Source organism: Myotis yumanensis, unplaced genomic scaffold (assembly GCF_028538775.1).
Source record: "Myotis yumanensis isolate MYYU_CA2020_CCGP unplaced genomic scaffold, mMyoYum1.0.hap1 SCAF_2, whole genome shotgun sequence".
In the NCBI taxonomy this organism is placed as follows: Eukaryota; Metazoa; Chordata; class Mammalia; order Chiroptera; family Vespertilionidae; genus Myotis; species Myotis yumanensis.
Genome location: NW_027223753.1, coordinates 1237511 through 1250957, shown reverse-complemented (window position 1 = coordinate 1250957; position 13447 = coordinate 1237511).

Below are 13447 nucleotides of genomic sequence, written 5' to 3'. Positions count from 1 at the left end.
ATAAGATTTTAATAAGATTATTATTATTATTATATTAATATTATTTATATAATTTTAGAAAATGATTGGGCTGGGATGCTAGCCTCCTCTATTTTTGACCAAGCCTTTAAGCAACAAGTTCTAATTTGTGCAATAACAGCATTCTCTAACAGCACCTGTTGCTGTAAGCTACTATCTAGTTCCTGTTAACTGGTCAAAATTACATCTAGGTGGGTTTTCTTGGGCGTTAATCATCGCCACTCTCCTGGCTTCTTCCCACCACCAGGATTTAAATTTCAGATATTGCCCTGGGGCTAATACTGCCTTAGCTATAGCATTCCAAGTATAAGGAATTAATTTATAATCTGTATAAATTAATGTTATATTAATTAATATATAAAAATTAATAACATATATAATTATATATAATAATATTATAATTAATAATATATATAATCCTTGAAGGTATTGAGCATTAGCAGCTCTTTGTGTCCTCAGGAGGTGGGTGAAGGCTCAGCTGCTAACGCCAGATTAATGGCTATTGCCGCTTTACGGCGGCGGTGCAACCAACTCCTGAGGGCTTTTATTCTCTTTCTTTTCCTTACTACTGTAAATAATAATTCTTTTAAACTTCCTAAAATTTCCTTCATCTCTGTTTCCCTTCTCGCCACTCTTTTTTTCCTTAACTTAGGGCGAGGGCATCGATCATCTTCCGAACCAGCAGAAGATGAATCATCCAGCTCTGAATCGCTGGCTGAGGTTATTCTTTCATAACCCCCTACTTCATTTTTATCCCTAGCTTTCTGTCTTTTACTTGACTCCCTCGGTTCAGTGACCTCTAACGGGAGCGGCTCGGGTGGTAGTGATTTCCCAGGAGGGAGAGGCTCAGGATTTAAACATTCAGCTCCTGGAGCAGCACTTTGTGACTTCATAGGAATTTCTTCACAATCTTCAGAATCAGACTGAAAAGGCTGTAAAGCTAACGTTACTAAATTAAAAACAGCCCATACATCAGCCTCTATAGCATTTCCCTGTTGGTGAACCCTTCTTAATGTCCTTCCAATTTGTTTCCACAATTTAAGATTTAACTGCTGTTTTCCTTCTGGGTTAAACCAACAACAGTGCTGCTGAATTGCCTTAAACAATTTTTTAAAAGCCTCATTCTTCACTTTTACCCCTGAACTCTTTAACAATGATTTCAAGACAGCTATATATTGACTCTGCATCGACGGGCTAGTCCCCATGCTCTGCTTCTATTGCCGAAAGTTCCGCGTACTCGGCGCTGGCATCTCCCTTTCGGTCCCACGCCCCTTAGACTCACCCCTGATCCCTGCTCGTGGCGCCAGATATTGATGTTCTTGGTGAACGGAGGCGCAGAGATGAGTCGGACGACAGGATACGGAGAAGCAGAGGGCTACCGCTCGCTCAGGCGAATAGCAAAGACCCTCTGATGCCTCATGGCTTTTATTGGGGGTGAGCACAGCAAATAACAATGGAGTGCAGCAAGTAACAATGATGAACAATGGTGCTTATGAAATCATCAGAGCTAAGTTATACATTACACTATTAATTTCCAACATAATACAAAGACTCTTTCCACCTGCAGCAGTGCACCCTCCCTGAACTTTCTATGCCCTCATGGACTATTCATCACGTCAAGGAAAGTTCTGCCTTGGAACAATAAGTCTCGCTTGCAAGACTTTGTTCTGACGAGGCCTGCTTGCAGGCTCACGCCTTCTCCCGGCAGAACGTCCTCTTCTAGTTAACTTCTTTCCACTTTACCGCTACACATGTGGGTGAAATCTACCTGCCAGTCCTGCCCTGGGAGGGGTCCCCTCATTTGATGTGTGGGAAAGTTGGGGCGCATCCCTCCCTGGGGTGAGACAGCCGCACACGTGGGGCAGGAGGAGCAGGCACTTGTGATTGCCTCTCGCAGTGTGGGCGAGGTGAAGAGGGGTTCGAGGAACCTCCAAAGTGCCAGTGGTCCAATGTGCAAAGACCGGTGGATCTGTTGGGCAATGGCCCCTGTCTGGGCTCGAGGAAGGGCGATTTTGTTATTTATAAAGATCCATCCCTCAGGACCGGGTGAGCCTTCCCACTGCAGGAATTTGTTTCTCTCTTCTTCTGTATATTGAAGGGAGATGGAGGGAAGAGAAAGGAACAGGACCGGGGCTGGGGACCCTTCACCCTGAGTTAAGCCTCTGGCTACCGCGTCTGCTTGGGCGTTTCCCCTCATAACCAGCGAGGAGTCCATCTGATGGCCTCGGCAGTGCATGATGGCTACCTGGGAGGGAAGCTGTAAGGCATCAAGTAAGCGTGTTGTGAGTCTAGCATTGATAATAGGTGAGCCTTTAGTAGAGAGAAAGCCCCTTTCCTTCCAGATAACCGCGTGGCAATGGGCTATCAGAAAGGAATACTTGGAGTCTGTATATATGTTTACTCTCTTCCCTTTGGCCAGGTGTGGGCGCGTGTCAGTGCGATGAGCTCGGCTTTTTGAGAGGTGGTGCCCTCTGGGAGTCGGGCTGCCTCCAGGGTCCTCTCGGGTGTTCCGACATCCCTGGGGTCCAGGCAGGAGCTTCCATCCACAAACAGAGTTAAATCCGGATTAGAGAGAGGAGAATCTGAGAGTCCTGCCCGAGGCTGAGTGAGGGCCTCGACGACCTCGGGGCAGGAATGCGTTGCCGCAGGTAGGGTGGAGGCAGCGGGAAGGAGAGTGGCCGGGTTTAGGGCTGGGGACTGGGTCAGGGTGATGTCAGGATTTTCCAGGAACAGGAGATGGAGTTCCTGCATGTGAGAGGGGGCAAGGAGAGATAGGGATTGGTGGGACAGGAGATCCTGTAACCTGTGGGTGGAGAAGACCTGTAAGGGTTGTTGGAGGCAGATTTTTGGGGCTTCCTTCGTGAGAATGGCAGCTGCAGCCAGAGCCCGGAGGCAGGGCTGCCATCCCCGGACCATGGGGTCAAGCTGTCTGGACAGGTAGGCCACGGGGGTAAAGGCTGGCCCTAGGGACTGGGTGAGGACCCCAATAGCCATTCCCTGTTTTTCATCAGTAAATAGCTGGAACGGCTTAGAGGTGTCCGGGAGGGGGCGGGGGGATGCCAGAAGGGTATCCCGGAGCTTAGAGAAAGCCTGACGAACGAGGGAGGGTGAGGAGAGGGGACACACTGGTGTTTCTCTAGCAGCCTGGTACAGGGGCTTAGCTAGGAGAGCAAAGTTTGGGACCCAATGGCGGAAAAACCCTACCAGTCCCAAAAAGGACAAGATCTGGTCTGCAGAAGTGGGGGGCTGAAGGTCTCGTATTGCCTGTGCTCGTCAATCCTCGAGAATTGGGCATCAGACAGATCCCCAAGTAAGTGACGGTGGGGACTGACAGTTGCGCCTTGGCAGGGGACACACGGTATCCCCTGTCTCCTAGAAAGGTGAGGAGATTAGCTGTATGCCTCCGGGACATGTTCAGGGAGGGGCTGCAGAGGAGGAGATCATCTACATACTGGAGAAGAGTGCTGGGTTCTAAGGAGCATTGTTGCAGGTCTCTGGCTAGGGCCTGGCCAAGCAGGTGAGGACTGTCTCTGAACCCCTGGGGCAAGACTGTCCAGGTGAGTTGGCGGGATGTCTGCTCATCTGGGACCGCCCAAGTGAATGCAAACAGATGGAAAGAGTCTGGGTCCAGAGGGATGGTAAAGAAAGCGTCCTTGAGATCAAGAACAGAAAAGTGGGTGGTACCGGATGGGATGCGTGAGAGGAGAGTGTAAGGATTGGGGACCACCGCTTCGTTGATCAGTTGAAGGTCCTGAACCAGCCGGTAGGTCCCGTCTGCCTCCCTAACTGGGAGGATGGGCGTGTTGCAGGGAGAGTCTGTAGGGATGAGGAGACCCTGCCTCAGAAGTCGAGTAATGAGGGGTTTGAGTCCTTGACGGTGTGTTAGGGAGATGGGAAACTGGGGGCGGGAGGGAAACGAGGTGAGGTCCTTAAGTCTGATCTTGACCGGGGCATGATGTCTAGCAACTACCGGGGTCGAGGTATCCCACACTTTTGGGTCGACAAGGGACGCAGGCAGTGGGGGATCGGCATTCCCGTGAAGGGAAGGGGCCAGGAGCGGAAGGAGCAGGGAGGCTGAAGGGCTCTGAGCTGCAGAGTGGCCCCTAGTTTGGTGAGAATATCTCGTCCTAACAGGGGCACAGGGCATGAAGGCATGACTAAAAATGAGTGAGTTATAGGGCTATCCTCAAGGAGGCAGGGAAGGGGTCCGGTGGCCAGCGGGCAGGTGGATTTGCCGTCAATACCCATGACCGAGATTTTGGAAGGACAAAGGGGCCCCGAAAAAGAGGGAAGGACAGAGAAGGTAGCCCCCGTGTCGAGGTGCAGAAGGCCCGCCACTTTTCCAGGGGCAGTCACTCATCCAGTGACCATTTTGACCGCACGCTGGGCAGGGCTTGGTCGGAGCCGGGGGCTGGGGGCCCTGCTTTGCCCAGTGACCTTCATTGCCGCATTTGAAGCATTGTCCAGGCGGTGTGCGTCCTTTCGTTGCACTCCCACCGCGCACGGCCCCCTTGGGACCATGCGCAGCTGCTGCCGGCCTCAGGGCTGCAACTAAGGCTTGCGTCTGCAGGTCTACCTTCTGTCTGAGGCGGGCCTCCCGTTCTGATTCTGCCTTCTCCTCACGGGCATTAAATACCTTAAATGCCATATTCACTAAATCTCGGACAGGAGTTTGAGGACCATCCTCTGCCTTTTTTAATTTCTTCCGAATATCTGGTGCTGACTGCGAAATGAAATGGGTGGCCAAGACCGTTGCCCCAGCCAGAGACCCAGGGTCCAGACGAGTATACAAGGTCAGAGCCTCAGTCAGCCTGTTAAGGAAGACTGCGGGGTTCTCATCTGGGCCCTGGGTGATCTCCCTTAATTTGTCATAATTAACTAACTTGTGGGAGACGGCCTCTAGACCAGCCATCAGGCACTGGAGCATCTGGTCTCGGCGTCGGCGCCCGTTCTGCCCTTCGGGGGTGCCTAGTTGATACTCCCAGCCCGGCTCCTGGCGAGGAACGGCCTGGGCCCCCACTGGCATACTGGCGTCTGTAAGGTGAACCCGATCTGCATGATCCATCGCTGCCCCCAAGACTCTCTCCCTTTCATCTGAGGTCAGGGTGGAAGAAAGAATAACATGAATGTCATGCCAAGTGAGGTCATAGGCCTGAAAGAGGGACCGGAATTCCTTGATGAACGCGGTGGGGTTGGCCTAGAAAGACCCCAGCCACTTCTCAATCTGGGAGAGATCGGAGAGTGAGAAGGGAACGTGAACCCTGACCACTCCCTCCGAGGCTGCAACTTCCCGGAGAGGACAGAGGAGAGGAGGAGCGTGGGAACGCGTGTGTTTACTCACCGGGGAAGTAGGCGGGGGTTGGGGAGGAGCAGCAGCAGTGGGTGGAAGAGGAAGGGCAGGGTCAGTGGGTCACCTGCGGAAGGCATGGCTGGAGGAGGGTCCGGCAGGGAGGGAGGAGCAGAGGGTGCGGACAGTGAGGGTGCTGGGGCGGTCGGCGCTGGTGCTGACGGGCCTGGATAGGGTGGCGGAGGAGTGGGAGGGGAGGAAAGATTCTCGGGCGGTTCAGATAAGGTGGAAAACGAAGAGATCTCAGTGGGCAGAGTAGGTTTCTCACGGGCCAGGAGAACCTGGGCCGTGGAGCAGGAAGAACAGAGGGTGGGACGAGAACGCAAACAAAGGAAGGCTTGAACGTAGGGGATCTCGAGCCACTTCCCGGTTCATTGGCAGAAATTACTGAGGTCGGTGAGGACGGAAAAATCAAATTTCCCGTTCCTAGGCCCTCTGGACCCGTTATTCAATTCATACTGAGGCCATGCCACGTTACAGAAATAAATGAGACGTTTCGGACACAGGTCCTGCGACAGGCCCAGTTCAGCCAGATTGGTGAGCAGACACCCTAGAGGTGTGCTCGGAGACGTTTCGGAATTTTGATTGCCCATGGTCGGTTCCCCGTGGCCTGTAGCAGGGCCAAAAGCTAGCGTCCTAGCGATTTGACCCACGCCACGGACAGATGAATTAGACCGAAGGAGCTAGGGACGTCTCCACTATCTCCTGAGGTCTAAAGGATCCTTCCTGGAAGGGTCCGGAAAAGGCAATCTCTGACACGGCCGTGTTTTTCAGACAGAGACACCGGTGGGTGTGCGGCCACAGGGACGGCACAGGGGCGGGGCGAGACTCACCCTTGATGTTGCCACCGGGAAGAGGCTGCCGAGATGAAGAATCGAGGTCCTGACGGGTCCTGGGCCACGAGGAGGGAGAGGCGGGCACCCCGAACCGTGGAGGGACGGCGAGATGAGGTGCTCGCGCCACCCGGGTTTCGGCACCAAGTGTGAGGTGGCCCAGAAAAGCGGCAAAGAGAACAAAGAGAACCCAGTGAATCAGAAAGAAAAAGGGGAAGTTTATTTGCGATCTTGGGCGAGACCCACTGGCCCAAAAGGTGGGGCCAGTGAATTTCACGCCTCCAGGGAGGGAGGGGCATCTCTTTATTCAGGTGTTTGGTGGTGGGGGATGGGGGGCCTGAACTGAGGAAGTGTCCGCAGCAGGGATCATCACAGCATTCAACTGAGGAAGTCTCAGCTGCAGGGGGTGGGCGGGATTTTCAGGAAGAAGTCCCTGTCTGTGTGGGGGTTGTTGTGGATTCAGGGAGAAGAAGCCAGTATCTGTGTCTGGCATGCTGATCTGTGAGAAATTCCAGGGGAAGTCCATTGTCTCATCACATGTCTGCATGTATCTGATCCTGGGCTCTCTCCGACCTAACACCGACCTTAGGAGAGGTGAGAGGAGCTGGAGAGGAGGTTCCAGGATTTTCAATGGATCCCCTAATAGAAAGGCCAGACCCTACCAATCCACAGCAGTAATTATGAGCACATGAGCCTATTCCCTTTAAAATTCTTGAGGAATTTAAAACTTCTGTGTCAGTGCACGGCCCGCTTCTCCTTTTGTTTTGGGGAAGCTTGACTCTGTGACTGGCGCAGCTCTACCTCCTTTCGATTGGCAGACCGTGGCCAAGGCATGTCTACCCCCCGTGATTATTAGTGTGGAACAAGCGGCTAGAAATCTACAACCTGGTGTGCCTATCGCTCCTGAAATGTCGGTAGGAACCCGAGTATATCACAGCTGACGGGCTCAGGTGATGCTTCCTTCGCAAGCCTCTCAGCAGGTGAGTATTTGTGGCACAACGGCTGGGAGGGAGCTGCCCACTAAGGGAGGAAAATCCATGGACATCGCTAAGATTACACAGGGGCCGGAGAGCCCTACCGAGACTTCGTGGCACGGTCGCTTCAGGCAGTAGACAGTGGCTGGGGATCCCGACACAGGATCTCTACTAGCGAAGCGACTGGCGTTTGAGAAGCCAACAGAGCATGTCAGGAGGCTCTGCGCCCCTACAGGAAAGGGGGTCGGTTTCTGAGTTCATCCGTGTTTGTGCTGACACGGACCCGCCTATGTTCAGGAGTCTCTGCAGGGGGATCGTTCAGGAGGGAAAGAAAAAGGGACTTGCTTGGCTTGCGGGAAGCCAGGGCACTTGGCAAAGTATTGCAGGCAGCGAGCTGCCTCAGGGGGACAGGAAAGTCCCACCCCTAGACCCCCTGCGCTGCTGCCAGGTTTTTGTCCTCGCTGCCCCAAGGGAAGACACTGGCCCAGTCGCTGCCGCTCCCAGACAGACATTGATGGCCGGCCTCTCCCCCACATCATTGACCCACATCAGGGAAACGGCAAGCGGGGCCGGCCACACCAGACAGTAGGGGCACAGCCGCTCGCCCCGGCACAGCTGTACCAACCCGGCCAGCCCATCGGCCCCCTGTTGGGGACCTCTCCCATGCCACCCCAGGAAGCGCAGGATTGGACCTCTGTCCCAGCACCGAATATGCACTAACTCCCCATATGGGGCCACAGGTAATCCCTACAGGATTTATGGACCATTACCCAAGGGCACCATGGGACTTATTTTAGGAAGAAGTAGCTTAACCATGAAAGGATTTCAAGTTTTACCAGGTGTAATAGACCAAGATGATACTGGAGAAATTAAAGTTATAGCACAGACAACAAATATTGTAATTTAAGTTCTTCCAAAAACTAGAATAGCACAAATTGTACTTTTACCTTATCGTACAGCAGGGAAACTTCTCTCCGCAGAGCCTCGGGGAGAAGGAGGATTTGGATCCTCTAGTCAAATGTACTGGGCGCAGCTAGTTAAACAAGGACGCCCAGAGCTAGATTTGGGCTAAATGAGAAAGCTTTCCTAGGAACAACAGATACAGGCCGATATCTCAGTGATTGCATCCAGGCACTAGCCCCCTGCATGGCCTCTTAACACAGCCACTGCCCATCTACAAGGCACTGGGCAAGTCTCTCAGCCTCAACAGAGTGCACAGCTCATCAGATGGGAGGCTCCAGAGGGGAAGACAGGATATTTTACACCTTATGTGCTTGATCATTTACCTATTAACCTCTGGGGAAGGGACATTCTAGAACAAATGGGGGTATTACTAATGAGCGCCAACGCTGTGGTTACAGCTCAAACGTTAAAGCAAGGATTTTACCCTGTTAAAGGATTAGGGCAGTGGTCGGCAAACTCATTAGTCAGCAGAGCCAAATACAAGAGTACAACGATTGAAATTTCTTTTGAGAGCCAAATTTAAAAATTTTTTAAACTATATAGGTAGGCACATTGTTATTAACTTAACTAGGGTGCTCCTAAGGCTTAGGAAGAGCCACACTCAAGGGGCCAAAGAGCCACATGTGGCTCTCAAGCCGCAGTTTGCCGACCACGGGCCTAGGCAAAAGGCAGCAAAGCAGATTATCCTCTATCCCCACGTCCACCCAGCAAGGGAGGGGAGGGCTGGGATACAGGGAGCCACAGCCTTTTCATTAGGGGCCTTGGTTGTCTCTCCGACCCAAAAGACTGCTGCAAAAATTACCTGGCTTTCAGACAGCCCTGTGTGGGTTGATCAATGGCCCCTAACTGGAGAGAAGCTTCAAGTACAAGAGCAACTTAAAGCTGGTCATATTGAACCTACTTATAGTCCTTGGAATACACCTATTTTCGTAATTAAGAAAAAACCAGGTGGATGGAGACTTTTACAAGATCTCCGAGCAATAAAGAAGACCATGGAGGTAGTGGGCCCCTTCAATCGGGCCTGCCCTCACCTACTGCTGTTCTTAATTATGAACTACTCATTCTAGATTGAAAGGGTTGTTTTTTCTCTATACCTTTGCATCCGGATGACTGTAAACGATTTGCACTTAGTGTCCCTGCAATAAACTTTAAGGAGCCAGCTGCAGTGCTGCCGCAGGGAATGGCTAACAGTCCGCTCTGCCAGGACTTCGTGGATGCAGCTCTCCACCCCATAAGGCAGCAGCACCCCAGGCACACACCATCCATTATACGGATGACATCTTGCTGTCTCCTGAGAATGTAGACTACTCCTCATAAAGCTTTCGCAGACTTACAGCACTCTCTGCTAACGATGAGCTTGTGATTAGCACCAGAAAAGGTACAGAAAATTTCTCCTTTTCAATATCTAGGCAGTTTAATTGAAGGATGTACCGCGCGTCCTCAACATTTACAAATCCGGACGGATACGTTAGTAACTTTAAATGATTTTCAAAAATTACCTGGGAACGTTCATTGGCTCCGTCCCTCATTAAAAATGACTGCTGCAGATTTAGCTCCTTTGTTTGTTGTTCTTCAAGGAGATTCCTCACCATCTTCTCCCAGACAATTAACTGCTGAAGCTGGTGCTGCTTTAGCCAAAGTAGAAGCCGCCCCTCGAACTGCTCAGCTTGCAAGAGTAGATTTAATGACTCCCCTTCCGGTGTTAATTTTCCCCACGACTCACACTCCCACAGAAGGCATTAGGCGGGACCCAGGAGCAGTAGAATGGCTCCACCTGGCCCACTCTCCGACCAAAGTATTAACACCATTTCATGACTCAGTTTCTCAACTCATAGCAAAAGCCTGGTACAGACTAGTTCAAATAGTGGGCAGGAACCTTCCCTCATTACAGTGCCATTGACCACAGCACAGCAGAGTTGGCTATGGCCACACTCCATTAATTGGCAAACAGCTCTTGCTAACTGTCCTGGTCAGTAGAGGGGGTCACTCCATTCTCCATGGCACAGGCCTCGCATGCCCCACGTGGTCAACATGCCTCTGCCTTGCGCAGGGAATTCCCTGTTTCCCGAGAGCAGGCTGCCAAGTTGTCGGGCAGTGTCCTCGGGGTGTTACCCACCTCCCTGTGCCAGCATCGGGGGAAAATCCCTGAGGACTTAAACCTGAGAAATCTGGCAAAGGGATGTCACTCCTGTGCCTGAATTTGGCAGATTTCGGTGGGTCCGTGTCTCCACAGACACTTGCTCACACTTCGTTTTTGCTCCTTCCCAAACAGGGGAACGTGCACAGCATGGAATTACCCACTGCCTGGCCGCTTGTCCAGTCATGGGACGGCCCCTAGAGATAAAAACAGATCATGGACCTGCCTATACTAGCTCCTCCTTTCAGCAGTTTTGTAAGCAAAACCAAATTATGCATAAAAAAGGAATCCCCTCTAACCCCCCGGGACAGGCAATTGTAGAAAGAGCTCATCGAACCTGAAAGACTCAATTACAAAAACAAAAAGGGGGAGAGAATCAGTTAAATCATGCCCTTTACACTTTAAATTTTTTGAATTGTGACGATGAGGGTCGCACAGCAGCGGAGAGGCAGCAAGCTCCTGCTGCCCTGGCATCTGCCGGTGTGGCACGATGGGAGGATTGACAAACAGGGCAGCAGAGAGGGCCGGACCCAGTAATGATGTGGGGGAGAGGCCGTGTTTGTATCTTTCCAGAAGGCGCCTCTGACCCCATCCGGGTGCCAGAGCGAGCAGTGCGTCACCACCGTGGACCTGGGAGAACAGCTCATCCCGCTGTTCAAGAAGCTGAAGATCACACCCCCCGTGATGAGGCCAGTTCAGCCACCGGCCCCAAAGAAGAAGGAACTCAGGAAGCAGATGACCAAGGCCACCCGAGAAGCTAGTGTCCCCACATGGGGTCACCTGAAGAAGCTGACCATCGATGCTCCGCAAGTGGTGAAAGAACAGGGGGTCCAGGTAACCCCCTCCACACTTCTTGTTGCGATGATGGCCCTTGTCAGCTGCCAGGTAAGTATGGCTGCAACGGAAACTTACTACACATATGTTCCAGACCCCCTCCAACAAACATGTAATTCCTTCTTGCCATGCCAGGAGAGTTTGTTGGTAACACCCTGGCCACAAAAACTAAAAACTTACAAAAGGATCTGTGGTGTTTAGCCGCCACCTTTAATTTTCCTGACTCGTTCTTAACTAATACTAAAGGAGCATGTTCATCGAGCCCTTGCCATGGCTTAAGAGCCGGTGTCCAGTCCCCATGTGCATTAATAATTGGAAATGTGAACATCACCAGATTGGACACCCATTATGCTGTCCAGTGCCATTACTGTATGAAATTATATCTCCAGCAAAGCTGGCAAAAGAATTGCTGGATGATTTAAAAGAATTTAATCCAGCCCTGGCCGGCTTGGCTCAGTGGATAGAGCGTCAGCCTGCAGACTGAAGGGTCCCGGGTTCGATTCCGGCCAAGGGCACATGCCTGGGTTGCAGGCTCGATCCCCAGTAGCGGGTGTGCAGGAGGCAGCCGATCAATGATTTTCATCATGGATGTTTCTATCTCTCTCTCCCTCTCCCTTCCTCTCTGAAATCAATAAAGAAATATATTTTTTAAAAAAAGAAAAGAATTTAATCCATGGAAAACGTCTGGAGACATCGCCTGATGTTATGCCCAGATTTCAAGATCCCCAAAGACCAACAGGGATCCGGCCAAGTCCGATGCAAAAGCAGAGACTCCTTTTTTATTATTATTACAGACCCGGGTCTGGCTCCCAGCCTCTTCCGACGCAACGGCAAGAAGAGAGAGGCGGCCGTGAGAAAAAACAGGGTTTTAATAGGGGGTGGAGTGAGGGGAGGAGAGCTGACTGTGGGCCCTGCCGATTGGCCAGGTGCAAGCTGGGTCTTGTTACATAGGATGTGGTAATTTTTATGGCGCACACATCCCTCGACTGTCATTGGTTAGTTTAAAGAAATCCCGTGCGTGGCCAGCAGAGGCCTGGGCTTCTGGGAAGAAGGAGATCTGAGCACATGGCTACTGCCCCAACATGGAGGATATGGGGCAAGATGGAGGGCATAGCCCTCACCCTTTCACCTGATACCTAATTGGATTCCTTTGTGTAGTACTAACCTTATCTCAAGTCCGAAGGCTCCAACTAGATGTCCACAGACTGCTTTTGAAAAAACGAAAACGGAGAGATGTGGGAGGCCCCCTGCCAGGGAAGGCGCCATGGCTTCCTTTAAGTCATGTTGACTGAACCCAAGGCTTGGGCATAGCCCTTCCTTGGGAGCATTTCTGGCCAAAAGGTGAGCCTGCCTTCAGCTCCACTCTCCAAAGCCCAGGTGCGGGAATGGGTTTTTATTATGTAAACCCAATCAAGTACCAGTAATACCTCCCTTTGCTGGAGTTTTGGTGAAACCTCCTGATAGTTTGGGGAATTTGACTATAAAATAAACACGCTGCCTTGGGACTTGGTCTCTCTGTCTCTCCCCCAGAAGAGGTTGGAAGCCCACCCGGGCTCAGCTTTCCTTTCTATTTTGTGTCTGTCTTTCATTTTTATCAATCCCCGAAGTGCCTCTATTTGAAGGAACCGGTTAACACTCTCTTTCCCGTGAGTGATGCAGAAAAGGGAGCCCCATGCCTTGGAACAGGGGACACCCCGGAACACAGGGTGGGTTTCTGGCTGCAGAGCCCTGAGCCCCACATCTGGGATGTGCTGACAGGGCCCTGGGCTGAGGTGACAGCGGTGTGGGAGCCACAGGGTCAGCGGGGCAGCTGGGAGGCCACCGTCTCCACGCTGGAGGGCCCTTATCTCCCAGGGGGGCCCTGGCAGTGCCTCCTGGGACCCGGATCACCTACCTGGTCCAGGGCGTGCAGGCTGCCTGGGTGACGGAGGCCCGGCCCCGGGCAGCCTGAGGGCCAGCAGTCAGTGTGGCCGGGATGGGGGGCTGGGGGCTCGGCACAGCCGGGGTTGGGCTCCTGGTCTCACCTGGGTCACAGACGCTGCAGGGCAGACGCTCGCGCAGGGCATTGAGGTGGGGAGTGTAGGTGCCCCGGGTGCAGGGCGCACTCACTGTGCTCCTGAGCTCCCCGCAGGCCTCCTGCACCCGGGAGCCTGCAGCCAAGAGGGCACACACTCAGGGAGGGACGGCCCCTGGAGCCCAGGCAGGTGTGACACGCCCCAGGGGTCACCCCACCTGAGCTGTTCCCAGGCCAGTGAGCCAGCTTGGCAGGAAGTGAGAACTTTCTAGAAGTTGGGGGCCTCTTGGGACAGAGGCCTGGCTCTGACACTCCCTCCCCTGGCCT